The sequence below is a fragment of the Schistocerca americana genome, chromosome 1, assembly GCF_021461395.2.
Source record: "Schistocerca americana isolate TAMUIC-IGC-003095 chromosome 1, iqSchAmer2.1, whole genome shotgun sequence".
NCBI classification, from domain to species: domain Eukaryota; kingdom Metazoa; phylum Arthropoda; class Insecta; order Orthoptera; family Acrididae; genus Schistocerca; species Schistocerca americana.
The window spans coordinates 716224844-716243487 of record NC_060119.1 but is presented as its reverse complement, the minus strand read 5'-3'; the positions used below and the strand labels follow the sequence as shown (position 1 = coordinate 716243487).

The following is an 18644-nucleotide window of genomic DNA, read 5'->3' as shown; positions in this document are numbered from 1 at the left end:
CCACTGTTTGCGGTCCTTACCAAATAGGTGTCACAACAGATGCAGAACGATATCAGAGACGCGCTGTTAGTATCGTATCAGGTCGATATATTTCATACGACAGGGATACTCCATACTCCATGTAACAGTAGTAGTAGTAGTAGTAGAGGGGTTTTGGGGGCGCACGACAGCAAGGTCTTCAGCGCCCGTGCAGTATCATAGTGGACGGGTGTCAAGAAAAAAAACCCTCAGAACATTGACATAAAATGGAACATAAAACACGGGGAACAATCATTGAAAAAATGTGCTCACCCACACCGAAGCGTGGGATGAAGCAGGGCGTCAGCAGTAAAACATGGACAACACAGGAAGAAAATGGTAGAGGGAGCTAAAACAATGTAGCACATGAAAGTGGCTGGCTGACCGCAAGGAAAAAAGGGGAGGAGTCAGCCACTCTGCAACACACTAAAACTTCCAGCCTAAAAGCTTAGGCCAGAGTCCAGATACATCACAGAACTTAAAAACCCTCGGGAACCATAAATGGGAATCACTGGAGGAAAGGTAACATAATTCTCCCGAAACCACGTAAAGTTAGAGAAACTGTGTGTGCAAAAGATTATACGAGCGTTGTGCTGCCACCTACAACGCACTCCCTTACTTATAGTTCATATATTACGAAGCGCAATTATTATGTTGTAATAACTCATAGTTTAAACAACGTTAAAATTTATAATAAGTTCAAATGCATTATATTTGCAGATAAGTAGTACTTATCTTGAAACGTTGGTCTCAGGGTCAGGGCTGTTCCCTTTGATCCTGTTTAACCCATTTACAGGAGTTTATCCAGGATCGTTTAAATGACAAGTTAGGTTATTTAGCTTTTAACCATGTCCTTCTTTTATTTGTAGCACAATTCATCATCACATATTTGAAACTTTTCAAATATACATTGTGCAACTTTCAAGAGCCATATAAACAGCATAACCGATCAGAAAACAGTATGTACCAAACTCCATAGATGCTAAAAGCGCTCTTAATCAATCTTATCGAACTCTGAACCTATCTGATGCAAATCTGTCACACTTGGCGCCAAAAATACATTATTTATTACGATTCCAACTTCCAGTGCCTTCTAGAACGGGATACAGTTCAAATTAACGTCAACATGACTGTCTTCAATTGATGTTGTTTTTCAGGTTTAATTTCTATCTTCTTCTCTGAAAATAATTATTCAAGCGAAAATTTAAAGCCTCAATGGTTAATAACAAAGTTTGTAAGTTTTGACAATATGGAAAATAAAAGGTTCCTGTGACTTTAAAGAACTAATTTCATTACTGATGGTAAAATTAGAAAAATTGTAAATGAAGACAGAAATTTTATTTACATAAAAATTGATTATACTTACTTACTGTAAATTTGTTACTAGATCATTTAAGTTGACACCTGTGATTACTTATCTTCATGGCACATGATCGATATTACGAAATGGATCGACATGAACAATAAAAAATATTACCACAAAAATAGCTTTTTTGGTACGGTACTCAGATATGTTCATAAATATCTGTAGACGAGAAATATATAATTCCAATAAGAAAATGAACCCAAGTCTGACCAAAATTTATACGGACTCGAATATTTCGGTTAATACGTGGAAGTTCCGAGGAGGCTAGTTTCGTTATATACCATTATACAGTATCTCACTTAGCGAACATGACACTAACATAGCAAAGACTAGGGCACATAAGGAGTCAAATAGACAATCGTTTTGCCCACATTCAGTATCCGAGTGCAATAGGAAAGAAAACACACAGTATGGAGTATCCTCAGCCACATACTGTAACCAAACTTGCGGCCTAATTTTGTAAATCTAAATATAAATACCATGGGTTTAGCGCGTTGCTTCGCTAGGCAGGTTCGTAATGGAAGTAGTTGCGAATATATTCAAAGTTATTTCGATGTTCTAGAACCAAAATATAAAAATTGAAGCTGTAAACTCAACACTGACTGTAAGGGGAATTATTAACCATTCATAGACATAACATAGTCCATAAGGTTTAAAAATAATCCAAGAATGAAAAATAAGGCGGGTGGGAAGGTTTGGACAGAGAGTCGGCACTGTTGATAATCGGTTGACGATATTAGAAGCAGCATAGGAAAAGACAGTAGTTAAACTGCGTTTGATAGTTCAAAATCAGTGAGAAATTTTCATTAGATTCGCGGACTAGCAGAACGTTGCGATTTACGCACTGAATTTGTCAAGTATCCCAAACGAGAGCAAGTGGTGTCTATGACCTTCACTCAGCACGTTCCCAGCTAGTACGGAATAAAACTTTTACAATTTCCAGTTCCGTATCAGTCTACAATCTACTTATTCGCGGAATAGGCAATATCAGTTGTCGCAGACTTCTCTTGGTGTCAACTTCCATGAAATGTTCAACTAGTCATCCCGATCCAGAGTTGTGTATAAGAGACCCTCTCCTAGAGCATCGCAACTACAGAATCGAACTATCATACTCAAAGATCTAACCTTTTAAGCAAGTAAAACGAAGTTAGAGAACAACACATACTTAGTAATGTAAGAGAGACCGCGAGAAACTGAGAAGCTCACAGGAAAGGTATTAGACAATTTGTGATCGGTTTCCAGTAGCTTTAATGGAATCAAGGACATCGATTCTGAGAAACAAGTAAAAAATTATGTCCAGAACAAACACTGGGCATGTAATTGCTGGATGGTAATGCTACAACACACAGATTTCATCTTCAGTCATTGCAGAGATCGATTCTGTTGTTATTCGACAGTGCAAGCTTATAAACGCAGCTCTTTCATTGACACAGGCCCGATGGCTTTATATGGTCATTACTAGCTGCAAATAGCCACAGAAATCCTTTCCCAGGCTAGTCTGCTCTTTCAGACGAATCGAATACGTTCCATCACATCTTAATTAGCACCGATGCACGTTGCAGGCTATCGTCGACGATTTACATATGCACACGACTTATTTCAGAAATGCTGCATCTACATAGCCATTCCTTACAACTCTCTAATTCCAATTGTGAATATTTTAAATAAAATACTTGTGTCTTGAATTCCATTCTGATTCACAACAAATGGTCACATATTGCATTATTCATACTAGCGCTGTTACTATCGTTCAATGATTCCTAGACTTAAGCTTATTACAGACAAGTGGTATAAGATAAATGTAAAGAAAATACTGTATGTCTCCACGTTGCCGTAAGCTCTAGACAATGTATGGTTCTGACACTGTGGGAGTAGCCACGAATCTCATCTAACGCTTCATAACACTCTCCAAAAACATGTCACATCTTTGAGAGATGAAAGTAATAAAAAAATTATTAAAAACTGGCGTGTCTAGAAACACGTAAAATGAATCTCATCAAATAACAAACAGATCTGATACAATCAAATTTTCTTTGAGACATATGAGTCTCAACTTTATCTATGATAATGATGGAAGCTGAAGAAATGAATTAAAATTCGTGCCACGGCCTTGCAGCTGTGATACCTACTCTGCTACGGTGGTGTAATGGCAGCATATCTCCATTGTAAGTAGGAGACCTGGATTCAAGTCCTGCCCGTGGGACAATTTGTAATTCATTTCTTCAGCTTACATCATTGTCATAAATAATAAATATTTCGCAGAAACTCTGAGAGGCTGCTTTAGTAATAAATTCCCATCCTGTCGTTCACAATAAGGCCGTCAAAATATAGTGCAACATCAAGTATTTTGTACATTGAGCCACAGGTAAAAGTATACTGTATGATGTTGTTGATTGTGCACACTACGAAGCACTATGGAGGTTTGGGATTAAAACAGAGGCGTAACTGGGCTGGGACAATGCCCCTGGCACCCAAAAGAAAAAACACCAACAAAAAAATTAACAGGGAAATGAAAAGTTATAAACAGTAAAATTGATCTGTCAAATGGTCATTCATTATATTAAAACATGGTTACATCTGAAAATCCTTTATAGGTAGAGATATGCAAATTATTTACCTCCATTATCCGGGTCAGAGCTCAGTCTGCATGAGAAATTGTACTAAATGACTTATGGAAAGGTTATCTTGAACAGTTAATCAGACAACCAACCAGTGAAAATAACGTATTCGGTTCCTTGGTGACAAACGGGCCCTAACTTTTCGGCTCAAACAGATTACAGATTACCTAGACAGTCAATACAAAAAGAGGGTCTCCAGCACTGACTTGGTTGAACATCTATGTACAAAGTTCAGTAGTACTATATAATAAACCTTAGATATGTATGTGCAGAGCAAAGTTGTGAGGAATGGTAAGGTCCATAGTGGTTCAAAAGCCCTGTTTTAAAGCTGCTACGAAACAGATTTAGATGTAGCCAAAGTCTCACAAACCAAGTCTGAACGAAGCCAAAATCAGAGTAAGAAGAGCTGTGTGTGAAGTGTTCAATGAATTCAAAAGCGAAATTCTATCCACGAACTTGACAGAAATACGGAGAAGTTTTGACCTTATGTTAAATTAGTAAGTGAATGGAAACCAGCCGTCCAGAGACTGTGGGACCATCAGGGCAACGAAACAGAGGATGACAGAAAGAAAACCGAAATTGTAGAACATATACTGTATTCGAACTTTGTGAATTGCCTCCAAGAAAACAACGATCAGTTGACAGATAGCACCGATTCGGAACATGTAGTTCTTGTAAACCCACTTAGATCCGTATCCACACGAAGTAATGAGTCTCATCCACAGGGGATCTCAAACTGACGCAATATTTCTAGATATCCAAAAGGCTTTTGACACCGCACCTTCTAAACGAATTGCTTGCATATGGAGTACCGTCTTAGTTTTGGAGTCCTGATTTCCTGTCAGGAAGTTCACAGTTCGTAGTAACTGGCGGAAACTCATTGAGTAAAACAAAATTGATATCTTGTGTTCCCTCCACGAAATGTTTTAGGCCCTATGTTGTTCGTAATCTGTACAAACGACTTAGAAGACAATATGAGCAGCCCTCAAACTGTTTGCAGAAGAAATTGTAATTTATCACTTAGTAAACTCATTAGAAGATCAAAATCAATTGTGAAATGATTTAGAAAAATATCTGTATAAAGACAAAATAGCTGTTTAAATTGTAGACTGGCAATGGCAAGAAAAGGTTTTCTGAAGAAGAGAAATTTGTTAGCATCGAATAAAAATTAATTCTTAGTAAGTATTTTCTGAAAGTATTTGTATCGAGTGTAGCCATGTAAGAAGTGAAACGTGGGCGACAGTTTAGAAAAGAAGAGAATAAAGACTTCTGAAATGAGGTGCTACAGAAGAATGCTGAAGTTTAGATAGGTAGATCGCTTAACTGATGAGGAGGTACTGAACAGAAGCTGGGAGAAAAGAAATTTGTGGCACAAACGGCCTAGACGAAGGGATCGATTGAGAGGACACATTCTGACACATCAAGGGATCACCAGTTTGGTTTTGGAGGGAAGTAGGGGGAGGAGGAATGGGGAGGGGGGGAGGGCAAAAACCGTAGAGGGAGACCAAAAGGTGAATACAGTAAGCAGATTCAGAAGAATGTAGGTTGCAGAAGTTATTCGGAGATGAAGAGGCTTCAGTGGAATAGAGTAGTATACAGAGATGCATCAAAACAATCTTCGGACTGAAGATCACAGCAAAAACATGTTTGAATCTAAAAGTCATAATTGACTCTAACTAACGAAAAATGTGAAGTCATCCAAATAAGTAAAAAAAGGAATCGGTAAAATTTCGGTTGCACAATAAATCACACAATCCTAAAGATTGTCGATTCAACTAAATACTTAGGGATTAAACTTACAAATATTATAAAGAGTATCAATCACATAGATAATGTTGTGGATAAAGCGAACCAAAGATTGCGTTTTATTGGCAGAACCCTTAGAAAATGCAACGGGTCTACTGCAGAGACAGCTTACGTTAGGCTTGTCCGTCCTCTTCTGAAGCTCACACATCATACGTAACAGAAATAACAATTTCAAATTGTATTTCATTCCGTCAATAAGACGCCTAGGATTTAAAAGGCAAATCAGTTTACTCAGAAAAATACGAGCTCAGTGCGCAAACTCCGTCTATAATCTTTTACAAATTCTTAAAAAGCCTATTATTTCTTATGATATGTGCACATCGAAAACGTGTTTCAAGATGCAATGTTGACAGACTTCATGTGTTAAATAATATTTACACGAGCGAATGCAGAGAGCACTTAGTAAGGAAAGCTCGTGTGAGAACGTATATTTTGTAGTATTCCAGTTTCCTGTAATTATAAAATTTAGAAAATCCATACACTTCCAGCACAGACAGTCTCAGACAAACTGCCATAAACAATCTGACTGACTGCCGTTACAAAATCATATTACCCTGAATATAACTGAATTGTCGAAGTTCTCCATATAATTAAACATACATGCCTGTGATAATTTGTGTTGTTCGTCCGCAGAGATGTGAAGTCGAGTTAACTCCTGTTCTTTTGGATGTCATGGGTTGTCATTGCTCCGATGTTTGTCGAAGGTTTACCTTCTGACTGCTGTCATTAGTCCGTACACTTTCTGCATTTCACAGTTTTCGTAAGACTTTTCTGAATGGGACGGAAACATTCGTGTTGCTTGCCAGTCGACTCGTCTCAGACTGACGCTAAGCAACGGCGTCAGGTGCTGGAGGGACCTCGGTATTGTTGAGAACTGCGTCACGTCGCGATTTTTTGTTTGCTCTAAGAGGTCGTGCGGAAGAATACACAGCACAATTAACAGAACTATCCAGCGGTAATATCGCGGGTCTTAGCTAACCTGAAGCGATTATAGTAATTAACTCCCTGAGGATAAGGTTCCCTACTGGCAGTTGGTAAGAACAGAAAAAGTGGGGAAAAATGAAAATCAAAAGGAAATGTGAAAAAATTAGTTAGCTCTGTCACCCATAAGAAGTCTTTTGGTATGTTAACATAATCAGAAAATATTTTATCGAGGTCAATGATTAGTTTGTATTAGGACCTGAACATCTGTTACTTGAAACTATAAAAGTTCCTAGCAGTTTACAGTTTCACCCAGAATGTTGATAAAAATGTAGATGTACTTGTATAAGATGAAAGACCACGAAATATTTATTTTTTCTAACTCAATGGGCCCTTTTGTACACACAGTAAACTCATTTAAATAATGTAAGCATTTAAGTTATTAAGCACATACTCTTCATTAGCCGTTCATAATTTTACACTGATATTTACGCTTACGTACTTCTTTGAAATTTTCTTTTTGGTTCTGTTTAGTGCTGCAATACAGTATCATAAGGGTGACACGGTGATGATGTCACAAACTTTCAGATGACGGAGAAGGGTAAATGTATCAATTTGAGGTAAGGGATTTTGATCAGAAAACGACCAACTCGAAAGTTGTAAGTTACAGTCGTTCTGTTACCTGAGACAGTGGAATACACGACCCGGTCCTAAAAGTGCATGGATAACACAGAGAAAAATTGTGCAGATTGTATTTCTTTTTACCGAAATATTAAAAAACAAACAGGCTGTTTAAGTTTGTCAACTATGCAAAGACAAAAAAAGACAGTAGGCAAAAAAGAGTGAGTGGCCTTGTAGTATCATTCCAAGCGCCCATTTCATTCTTCTTTCAAGATAATCATAGAAACATTGGAAATTCTGTTCGATAAGCTGCACTGATGATAGGCTTTCATTAAGAAGGTATGTGAGAACAGCAGACGAAAGGTTGCAGTGAACGTTTGTTTGAGATTGTGGGCATTAGAGTCAAAGCATAAGCTGAGGTGGTGGAAGAGGGAAGTCAGGGCGGGAAAATCCCCAAGTGTTTTTAAACAAGTAGTTTGGGAAACTCGCAGCAGACTGAATGTGAATGGCAGAATGAGGATCCGAGCCCTACTGCATACGAACTTGATTCCAGCCCAAACTGCGCCACTTCGTACTCACATGTGTTGGAACATAATTTCCCCAAGGTAGCATTACTACAACCATCTAGAATTCGAATATACCAATACAATTCCCTGGAAAGTATACCTCACACATTTCTGACACTAACTGATCATTGAAAGTCGTGATTGGATCCCATACTGATTGTCTCTCTTATGGCTATTTCCAAATTGAAGTGTGCGACACAATGAAATACAGTTTGCAACAGTTGAACAACAAACCACAATTAGAACTAGAATTCTTGTTGAAGGAACAATTCCAGCACTCACCCTAACATATCTAGGGGACCAATGGAAAGCTTAAACGCAGACAAGGCGAGTACATCGTTCGCTTGTTACACATTTTTACGAGCTTCAAACAGGTACAACTTATTTTCAGTTATCTCGGTAGTTACTATTTTATTTTTGTAATTTCTTGCGTGTTTGAGTGCCTACTAGACACAACCGTTTATTTTAATAACAGTGTAGTGTACAGTATCGCCGTTGCTATCGACCCTCGTATCGTACAGGCTTTTGTTTGTTTGGTTAGAACAGCTCAGTGTCGGTTAGACCGTCAGTGAGAGAGCACTTCGATTTCCTGCTGCTAATAAGGCAAGTACACCGTTCGCTTGTTACACATTTTTACGAGCTTCAAACAGGTACAACTTATTTTCAGTTATCTGGGTAGTTACTATTTTATTTTTGTAATTTCTTGCGTGTTTGAGTGCCTACTAGACACAACCGTTTATTTTAATAACAGTGTAGTGTACAGTATCGCCGTTGCTATCGACCCTCGTATCGTACAGGCTTTTGTTTGCTTGGTTAGAACAGCTCAGTGTCGGTTAGACCGTCAGTGAGAGAGCACTTCGATTTCCTGCTGCTAATAAGGCGAGTACACCGTTCGCTTGTAGGGTAAACATAGTCATGTGTAGGGACTGTGGTTGTTGTGAGCGGACGCAAGGAGAATTGGCCACTCTTCGGGGGCAGGTGGAGGCTTTGTCTGTTAGGCTCATCGAGCTCGAGGCGCAGGCGTCGGCTCGTAGTGGCGTTGGGGCAACTGTGGTGAGACCTATGCCTACTTCGGTGGCCTTGGAATCGCATGGAACCCCTGATGTCGCTGCGTCTTCCGGCAGTGAGCATCTTACCGGTCAGCCATCACTCCAGGGTGAATGGCGGACAGTGGTGGGCTCGCGCGTGCCTGGCCGAAAGGCGAAGGTGGGATCTGGCCGCGTGGCAGCTGCCTTACCCCTTTCCAACAGGTACGGGGTGCTTCCTAGTGGTGATGACATCGTTTCCGAGCCACCACAGGATGCCTCGCCTGTTGGGCCAGTGGCCGATTCTCCGGCAAGGTCCCGACAGTCACAGAGGGCGGGCCTATTAGTTATAGGGAGCTCCAACGTTAGGCGGGTTATGGAGCCCCTTAGGAAAATAGCGGGTAGGTCGGGGAAGAATGCCAGTGTGCACTCGGTGTGCTTGCCGGGGGGTCTCGTCCGTAATGTGGAGGAGGTCCTTCCGGAAGCTATTGAACGCACTGGGTGTGACCGGCTGCAGATAGTAGCACATGTCGGAACGAATGACGCCTGCCGCTTGGGTTCTGAGGCCATCCTTGGTTCCTTCCGGCGGCTGGCTGATTTGGTGAAGACAACCAGCATCGCACGCGGAGTGCAAGCTGAGCTTAATATCTGCAGCATAGTGCCCAGAGTCGATCGCGGTCCTCTGGTTTGGAGCCGTGTGGAGGGTCTAAACCAGAGGCTCAGACGACTCTGCGACTATAATGGTTGCAAATTCATCGACCTCCGTTATTGGGTGGAGAACTGTAGGGCCCCCCTAGACAGGTCAGGCGTGCACTACACACCGGAAGCAGCTACTAGGGTAGCAGAGTACGTGTGGCGTGCACACGGGGTTTTTTTAGGTTAGAGGGACCCCCCCTTGGGCGAAACGATAAAATACCTGACGGCTTACCAGAGAGGACATTATCATCGTTGATAAAGAACGTCCGTCCTCAGAGACCAAAAACAGGAAAAGTCAACGTAATATTGGTAAACTGCAGGAGTATCCAGGGCAAGGTTCCTGAATTAGTATCTCTTATTGAAGGAAATAGTGCGCATATAGTATTAGCAACGGAAAGTTGGTTAAAACCGGAAGTGAACAGTAACGAAATCCTAGACACAGAATGGAATATATACCGCAAGGATAGGATAAACGCCAATGGTGGAGGAGTATTTATAGCAGTAAAGAATTCAATAATATCCAGTGAAGTTATTAGCGAATGCGAATGTGAAATAATCTGGGTTAAGTTAAGTATCAAAGGTGGGTCAGATATGATAGTCGGATGCTTCTATAGACCACCTGCATCAGCAACCGTAGTAGTTGAGCGCCTCAGAGAGAACCTGCAGAACGTCGTGAAGAAGTTTCGTGATCATACTATTGTAATAGGGGGAGACTTCAATCTACCAGGTATAGAATGGGATAGTCACACAATCAGAACTGGAGCCAGGGACAGAGACTCTTGTGACATTATCCTGACTGCCTTGTCCGAGAATTACTTCGAGCAGATAGTTAGAGACCCAACTCGTGAAGCTAACGTTTTAGACCTCATAGCAACAGATAGACCGGAACTTTTCGACTCCGTGAATGTAAAAGAGGGTATCAGTGATCATAAGTCAGAGGTTGCATCAATGACTACAAGTGTAATAAGAAATGCCAAGAAAGGAAGGAAAATATATTTGCTTAACAAGAGTGATAGGGCACAAATCGCAGAATATCTGAGTGACCACCATCAAACGTTCATTTCTGAGGAAGAGGATGTGGAACAAAAATGGAAAAAATTCAGAAACATCGTCCAGTACGCCTTAGATAAGTTCGTACCGACTAAGGTCCAAAGCGAGGGGAAAGATCCACCGTGGTATAACAATCATGTACGAAAGGTACTACGGAAACAAAGAAAGCTTCATCATAGGTTTAAGAGTAGTCGAATCATAGCTGATAAGGAAAAGCTGAACGAAGCGAAAAAGAGCGTAAAGAGAGCAATGAGAGAAGCATTCAACGAATTCGAACATAAAACATTGGCAAACAATCTAAACAAGAACCCTAAAAAGTTTTGGTCATATGTAAAATCGGTAAGCGGATCTAAATCCCCTATTCAGTCACTCGTTGACCACGATGGCACCGAAACAGAGGACGACCGAAGAAAGGCAGAAATACTGAATTCAGTGTTCCGAAACTGTTTCACTGCGGAAAATCGTAACACGGTCCCTGACTTCAGCCGTCGCACGGACGCCAAAATGGAAAATATTGAAATAAACGATATCGGAATTGAAAAACAACTGCTATCACTTAGTAGCGGAAAAGCATCCGGACCAGACGAGATACCCTTAAGATTCTACAGTGATTATGCTAAAGAACTTGCCCCCTTTCTATCAGCAATTTATCGTAGATCGCTGGAAGAACGTAAAGTACCTAGCGACTGGAAGAAAGCGCAGGTCGTTCCCATTTTCAAGAAGGGTCATAAATCAGATGCGAATAATTATAGGCCTATTTCGCTTACGTCAATCTGTTGTAGAATAATGGAACATGTTTTGTGTTCTCGTATTATGACGTTCTTAGATAATACAAATCTCCTTCATCATAACCAACATGGATTCCGCAAACAGAGATCATGTGAAACTCAGCTCGCCCTATTTGCCCAAGAAATTCACAGTGCCGTAGACACTGGCGAGCAGATTGATGCCGTATTCCTGGACTTCAGGAAGGCATTTGATACGGTTCCGCACTTACGTTTAGTGAAAAAAATACGAGCTTACGGAATATCGGACCAGGTTTGTGATTGGATTCAGGATTTCCTAGAAGAAAGAACACAACATGTCATTCTTAACGGTTCAAAATCTGCAGATGTAGAGGTAATTTCGGGAGTACCGCAGGGAAGCGTGATAGGACCTTTATTGTTTACAATATACATAAATGACTTAGTTGACAACATCGGTAGCTCCGTGAGGCTATTTGCAGATGACACGGTTGTCTACAAGAAAGTAGCAACATCAGAAGACTCGTACGTACTCCAGGAGGACCTGCAGAGGATTAATGCATGGTGCGACAGCTGGCAGCTTTCCCTAAACGTAGATAAATGTAATATAATGCGCATACATAGGGGCAGAAATCCATTCCAGTACGATTATGCCATAGGTGGTAAATCATTGGAAGCGGTAACGACCGTAAAATACTTAGGAGTTACTATCCGGAGCGATCTGAAGTGGAATGATCACATAAAACAAATAGTGGGAAAAGCAGGCGCCAGGTTGAGATTCATAGGAAGAATTCTAAGAAAATGTGACTCATCGACGAAAGAAGTAGCTTACAAAACGCTTGTTCGTCCGATTCTTGAGTATTGCTCATCAGTATGGGACCCTTACCAGGTTGGATTAATAGAAGAGATAGACATGATCCAGCGAAAAGCAGCGCGATTCGTCATGGGGACATTTAGTCAGCGTGAGAGCGTTACGGAGATGCTGAACAAGCTCCAGTGGCGGACACTTCAAGAAAGGCGTTACGCAATACGGAGAGGTTTATTATCGAAATTACGAGAGAGCACATTCCGGGAAGAGATGGGCAACATATTACTACCGCCCACATATATCTCGCGTAATGATCACAACGAAAAGATCCGAGAAATTAGAGCAAATACGGAGACTTACAAGCAGTCGTTCTTCCCACGCACAATTCGTGAATGGAACAGGGAAGGGGGGATCAGATAGTGGTACAATAAGTACCCTCCGCCACACACCGTAAGGTGGCTCGCGGAGTATAGATGTAGATGTAGATGTAGACAGATGGATGGAGATGCTGTATTTGAATCCAGTATCGTCCCTACGTGTTGTCATGCTTGCTTTTCCCACAATCTGCGTCAAAGTGTCTTCAATTAGAGTAATTTACCTATGAACTTATGACGAGAGCCGTCAGGTTACAGAAAGGCCTCTGAATCAAATAACTGTCAGTAAATAATCATTCTCAAAGAATACTGCAAATTCGTCGTCGCACGGCCTTCCGAATATAGGTAGATAGATGATGACAGAGATTGGGGGGGGGGGGGGGGGCTCATCAACGTCTGAATCGAATCTGGGTGCCGAGTTAGAATAAAAAGAAGTGAAGTAGCAGAAGGTGGAGTAGGAACTGAAACTTCACGGTTTGATGGGGTACGTTATTTTATATCAGTGATTACAAAAGCGAGTCAGATTTATAAACAACTTGGAAGTATCTACCGATTTATCAGTGTGAATTTTTATCTCCTCTGACCGAATACATGCACTGATTCGGGTGGGAAAGAGTCATAAGGCCATTGTTTTTGTAAATCCGTCTTCAAACGGATGGCTCGATAACAGCTGACAATTACATGTGAAACAATTATATACGAGTAGCATCGGCAGCTGTTCTCTTTACTAACTATTTATTTTAATGCGACCGCATTAGGTGTCCATTCCACCGTCATCAGGCCCCTCTATGGAAAATGGTGGTCATATAACCAACGGTAATGAACACCATAACAGGATCTAAAATATTAGCATCAGCAAACCCACTTATGTGTGATGCGTATGGTAGGTTGATGGTCGGTGCTAGCTGCATCACACATGACCAGGTTAGCGGACGCCTATGTTTTCGAGCCTTTACGGCATTTATAACCGTTGGTTATATGACAACCACTTGCCATAGGGGTATCTGGCGACAGTGGAGTGGACCACCGGAAACGGCCGTGATTCAATAAATAACAAATACAGACGCACAACTGACAGTGTTACTCCTTGTTTCACTTAAAGCCGTTGCGTCTTCTCCTGCGGAAAGCTAGCCCACAGTTATTGTAACTGGTCCTTCATATCCCCGATACTGGCGCTAGGACGGAGTTGACATCCGAGCTGATCTCACACACGTTCTATCAAGGATAGATCTGAGGCTCTTGCTGTCCGCGGGAGTACGTCAGCTCGCGTAGACAGTTCATGGAGACCCGTGTCATGTGCGAACAGCATTGCCCTGTTGAAAAATGGCATCACTCTGCTGTCATATAAGAAGTAATATATGAGGACACAGGATTTCAGTGCAACTTTTTGTGTTGTGGTTTTAACGGCAGCCTACGAACGAGATGGTAATTCCCTATCCCAGCTGGCGCTATTATTCGACCAATGGTGCGGCAAGACACAGAATGCCGCAGAGAATCAATTCCTTGTTCTCGTATGGCTGACGCAGATGTGAATGGGTTACGATGTGCTTGGTGCACAATATGTCGAACCTCTTTTGTGGTGATGAGATGTGGTCGATCGGAGCCTTGTTGATGAATATGCCTGCTCTCACTGCACGATTCAACCCACCAGTTAAATGGGGATCCACAGTGAGGCCCCTTTCAAAATCTGTGAAGTACTGATAACGCTGTCTCAAAGGTGTGCGCAACATTTCCATACCCTTCACAGTTATCAGTAAGTATCTGACGCTGTTCACGCCCCTACCAGGCCTGATAACAACACTAAACACGAACAACATTAACGCACCTTGGTGGCTGTTTACCTGTCACAGAGAGTTGCAACTACACTCCTGGAAATGGAAAAAAGAACACATTGACACCGGTGTGTCAGACCCACCATACTTGCTCCGGACACTGCGAGAGGGCTGTACAAGCAATGATCACACGCACGGCACAGCAGACACACCAGGAACCGCGGTGTTGGCCGTCGAATGGCGCTAGCTGCGCAGCATTTGTGCACCGCCGCCGTCAGTGTCAGCCAGTTTGCCGTGGCATACGGAGCTCCATCGCAGTCTTTAACACTGGTAGCATGCCGCGACAGCGTGGACGTGAACCGTATGTGCAGTTGACGGACTTTGAGCGAGGGCGTATAGTGGACATGCGGGAGGCCGGGTGGACGTACCGCCGAATTGCTCAACACGTGGTGCGTGAGGTCTCCACAGTACATCGATGTTGTCGCCAGTGGTCGGCGGAAGGTGCACGTGCCCGTCGACCTGGGACCGGACCGCAGCGACGCACGGATGCACGCCAAGACCGTAGGATCCTACGCAGTGCCGTAGGGGACCGCACCGCCACTTCCCAGCAAATTAGGGGCACTGTTGCTCCTGGGGTATCGGCGAGGACCATTCGCAACCGTCTCCATGAAGCTGGGCTACGGTCCCGCACACCGATAGGCCGTCTTCCGCTCACGCCCCAACATCGTGCAGCCCGCCTCCAGTGGTGTCGCGACAGGCGTGAATGGAGGGACAAATGGAGACGTGTCGTCTTCAGCGATGAGAGTCGCTTCTGCCTTGGTGCCAATGATGGTCGTATGCGTGTTTGGAGCCGTGCAGGTGAGCGCCACAATCAGGACTGCATACGACCGAGGCACACAGGGCCAACACCCGGCATCATGGTGTGGGGAGCGATCTCCTACACTGGCCATACACCACTGGTGATCGTCGAGGGGACACTGAATAGTGCACCGTACATCCAAACCGTCATCGAACCCATCGTTCTACCATTCCTAGACCGGCAAGGGAACTTGCTGTTCCAACAGGACAATGCACGTCCGCATGTATCCCGTGCCACCCAACGTGCTCTAGAAGGTGTAAGTCAACTACCCTGGCCAGCAAGATCTCCGGATCTGTCCCCCATTGAGCATGTTTGGGACTGGATGAAGCGTCGTCTCACGCGGTCTGCACGTCCAGCACGAACGCTGGTCCAACTGAGGCGCCAGGTGGAAATGGCATGGCAAGCCATTCCACAGGACTACATCTAGCATCTCTACGATCGTCTCCATGGGAGAATAGCAGCCTGCATTGCTGCGAAAGGTGGATATACACTGTACTAGTGCCGACATTGTGCATGCTCTGTTGCCTGTGTCTATGTGCCTGTGGTTCTGTCAGTGTGATCATGTGATGTATCTGACCCCAGGAATGTGTCAATAAAGTTTCCCCTTCCTGGGACAATGAATTCACGGTGTTCTTATTTCAATTTCCAGGAGTGTATTTGTGTAATCGCTAATGATGTAAAAAGTTACTCTGACATATGATCATGTTTTCCGGATACTTCACATTTTTTGTCAGTCTGTGTTACGTACGCAGTCAAAGAGCGGTAGCATGAGGAACAGAATTTCTAAGACTGAAGAACAAATGGCGTACTCATCGATACTCAGCTCGGACTGACATTATGGTACGTTATCAGGAAGAGTGCACAATTACATGAGGGCCCATACTTATAGTGAGGAAAGGCTGATCCTTGGTAGCGTCTGTAAACCATGTTGATACCAGCGAAAAACGGTTCAGCACAAAATTTTACGCTAAACCTAGGCATGATTCTTATGAATCTCAATTTTAAATACGAATAACTATAACCACTCTCATTTACTGACCTTCCCACTGCGCGATTCTGAGATTTATTCTCTATCATCAGATGAATTTATTTAAATTAACAAGACATGATGATTTTCACGTATGTCTTCTCTGGGCAACCTGTACAAGTGTCTTTCAGTTGAGTTTGTATTACACACACTGTCTACAAACTAACACTGAAAGAAACATGGGTATTTGAAAGCATGCCCTCCTTTATTAAACTTTAACTAGGTGTTCATATCAGGTTATGATCATTTTAAACCCTGAAATTTTACCCATTTATATTAAATCTGACCCGCATATAAGGATACGCGATCTGCGATGACTAAAGTTGCTGAGTGGGAGAAACTTTAACGAAACACGACGGAAGGAAGGGGCTTAACCACAGGTAATCAACGTAACCTGAAATTAGAATCCGTTCTGTAGACCTCAGGCGTTTACTGACTGTGTATGTAAAGAAACTTATCTTACAATTACAGTTTGTGCAAGACAAATCTTTTTACCATCTGTGTGCTACGCTACCTAATAACCTGAGAAAACCTGAGCTTGTGTGGTAGCAGAAATTATCTCGATGACTCCATTTTCATCGGCACATGTCTCTAAGTTCGACAGCGACTAAACTTACGGATACAGCTGAAAATTCTTACATCATGTAACTGCAAACGTTGCTTAACTCAGGCTGATTCACCTCAACATTAAATACAATTAAGATGAATGGGGAACGTGTCTATAGTATAGTTCTTGAATGAACACATATAGAGTTTGAATAAAGACCAAGGAACAGTATATTAAATACGTGAAATTCTTATTGAACTCAGATGCAGTATAATGCTCAAAATTCATGCGTATGATAACATGTTTCATGTATAAATACAGTTCAATAGACGACGTGCTTCACATCTTCACCGGATATGACAGACAGGAAAATTACGAAATGTTATTAATTTCTGAAGCATTGACTTTTGTGTGATAGATGAAAAATCCTTTCCCTGTACTAAACCGAAATAAAAGTTTCTCACTTCAGCCGAGATTTCGTAGAACGTTGTATCGGTGACGTACATTATAGCTGGTAATGCCTTCCCACCCGAGACTGTGCTACTTATGCTGAACCTTTCGTGAGTCATCTTAATGAATCGACATGTAAGATTCCTTTCTACGTGTTTTCTGTGAATCGTTCATAGAAGCAGTCTCTCGAAGCAGTTCTTGTAGTGCACTGGATTCTTCAGAAGAGGCACGCAGGCTACCTGTGTATAGTTAATTAACTTGAAATAAGTCCCGGGGTGCCGTTGCGATGCGTTTTTGAGCAAACATCGTAAAACAGTAACACTTAGAAACTATTTCAATCAAAAAGTCAATAAAATTCGAGAATATGGTAAGAGTATAGTAAGACATAATAACAGTCTCTGAGAATCTCCTATCGCCGACTGGCAAGATTGGTGCGCATCCGCAATCTCTTGCTAACATCGTACAACTTCCTAATACTTTCTACATCTTCAGTAGTTTAACATTATTCATTCGTCTACTGAATTAACTAGTTTACTATGTAGCAATGGTTCAAATGGCTCTGAGCACTATGGGACTTAACATCTGTGGTCATCAGTTCCCTAGAACTTAGAACTACTTAAACCTAACTAACCTAAGGACATCACACACATCCATGCCCGAGGCAGGATCCGAACCTGCGACCGTAGCAGTCACTCGGTTCCAGACTGAAGCGCCTATGTAGCAATATTATGGCACTAAAGCCCTAGTAACCCATATGCTCCTCCTAGTATCTACCATGTCACAGTTTTAATCCGCTAAGTGACTTACTTTGAAATTGGATACTAGTTCTCAAGTGTTATAAAAGAAGTTGAAATGGTAATCAATGACCTAATGATCCCATAACCAATAAGATTGCAAAATATATCGCGAAAAGAAATTTAATTCTCCATCACCTGAAAGGACACCTAATTTACAATCACGTAAATAGAGCACAATTGTGCGAAGCCAGAAACGATCTCACCATAACCTAGAACAAAGTATGTTGAATGCACCCATCTTTAGAGGACAAGACAAAGCGTTTATATGTCGGTACGGCACGGAGGTCGTCATGGCTGCAGGATCGGAAGCGTCGCTCTACGCTGTGACCACATGGCTTTCCAAAGCGCATTCTGACCGTCTGGAATCCGACAAACATTTCTCGTCCCGTGAAGATACACGTTGCAGTTTATACCCAGAGATGCACCGCGCTAAGGGACAGATAGGTGACTAAAGGTCTTTGAGGTTAATAGGTGTGTGTCGTAGCACACACGTATAACCTATATTAAAGATTTTCGCGCCAAAGCGAATTAATTGTTGGTAAGGCGGGTGCCAGGTTAAGATTCATTGGGAGAGTCCTTA

The 18644-nt window shown here is 42.2% G+C and overlaps 1 protein-coding gene across 1 annotated transcript in view; it reads left to right on the top strand.

The window, feature by feature from the left end:
* Positions 1-18644, top strand: part of LOC124545053 (lachesin-like) — a 394440-nt gene that overhangs the window by 238968 nt on the left and 136828 nt on the right. The gene's annotated exons all lie outside the window — the stretch shown is intronic.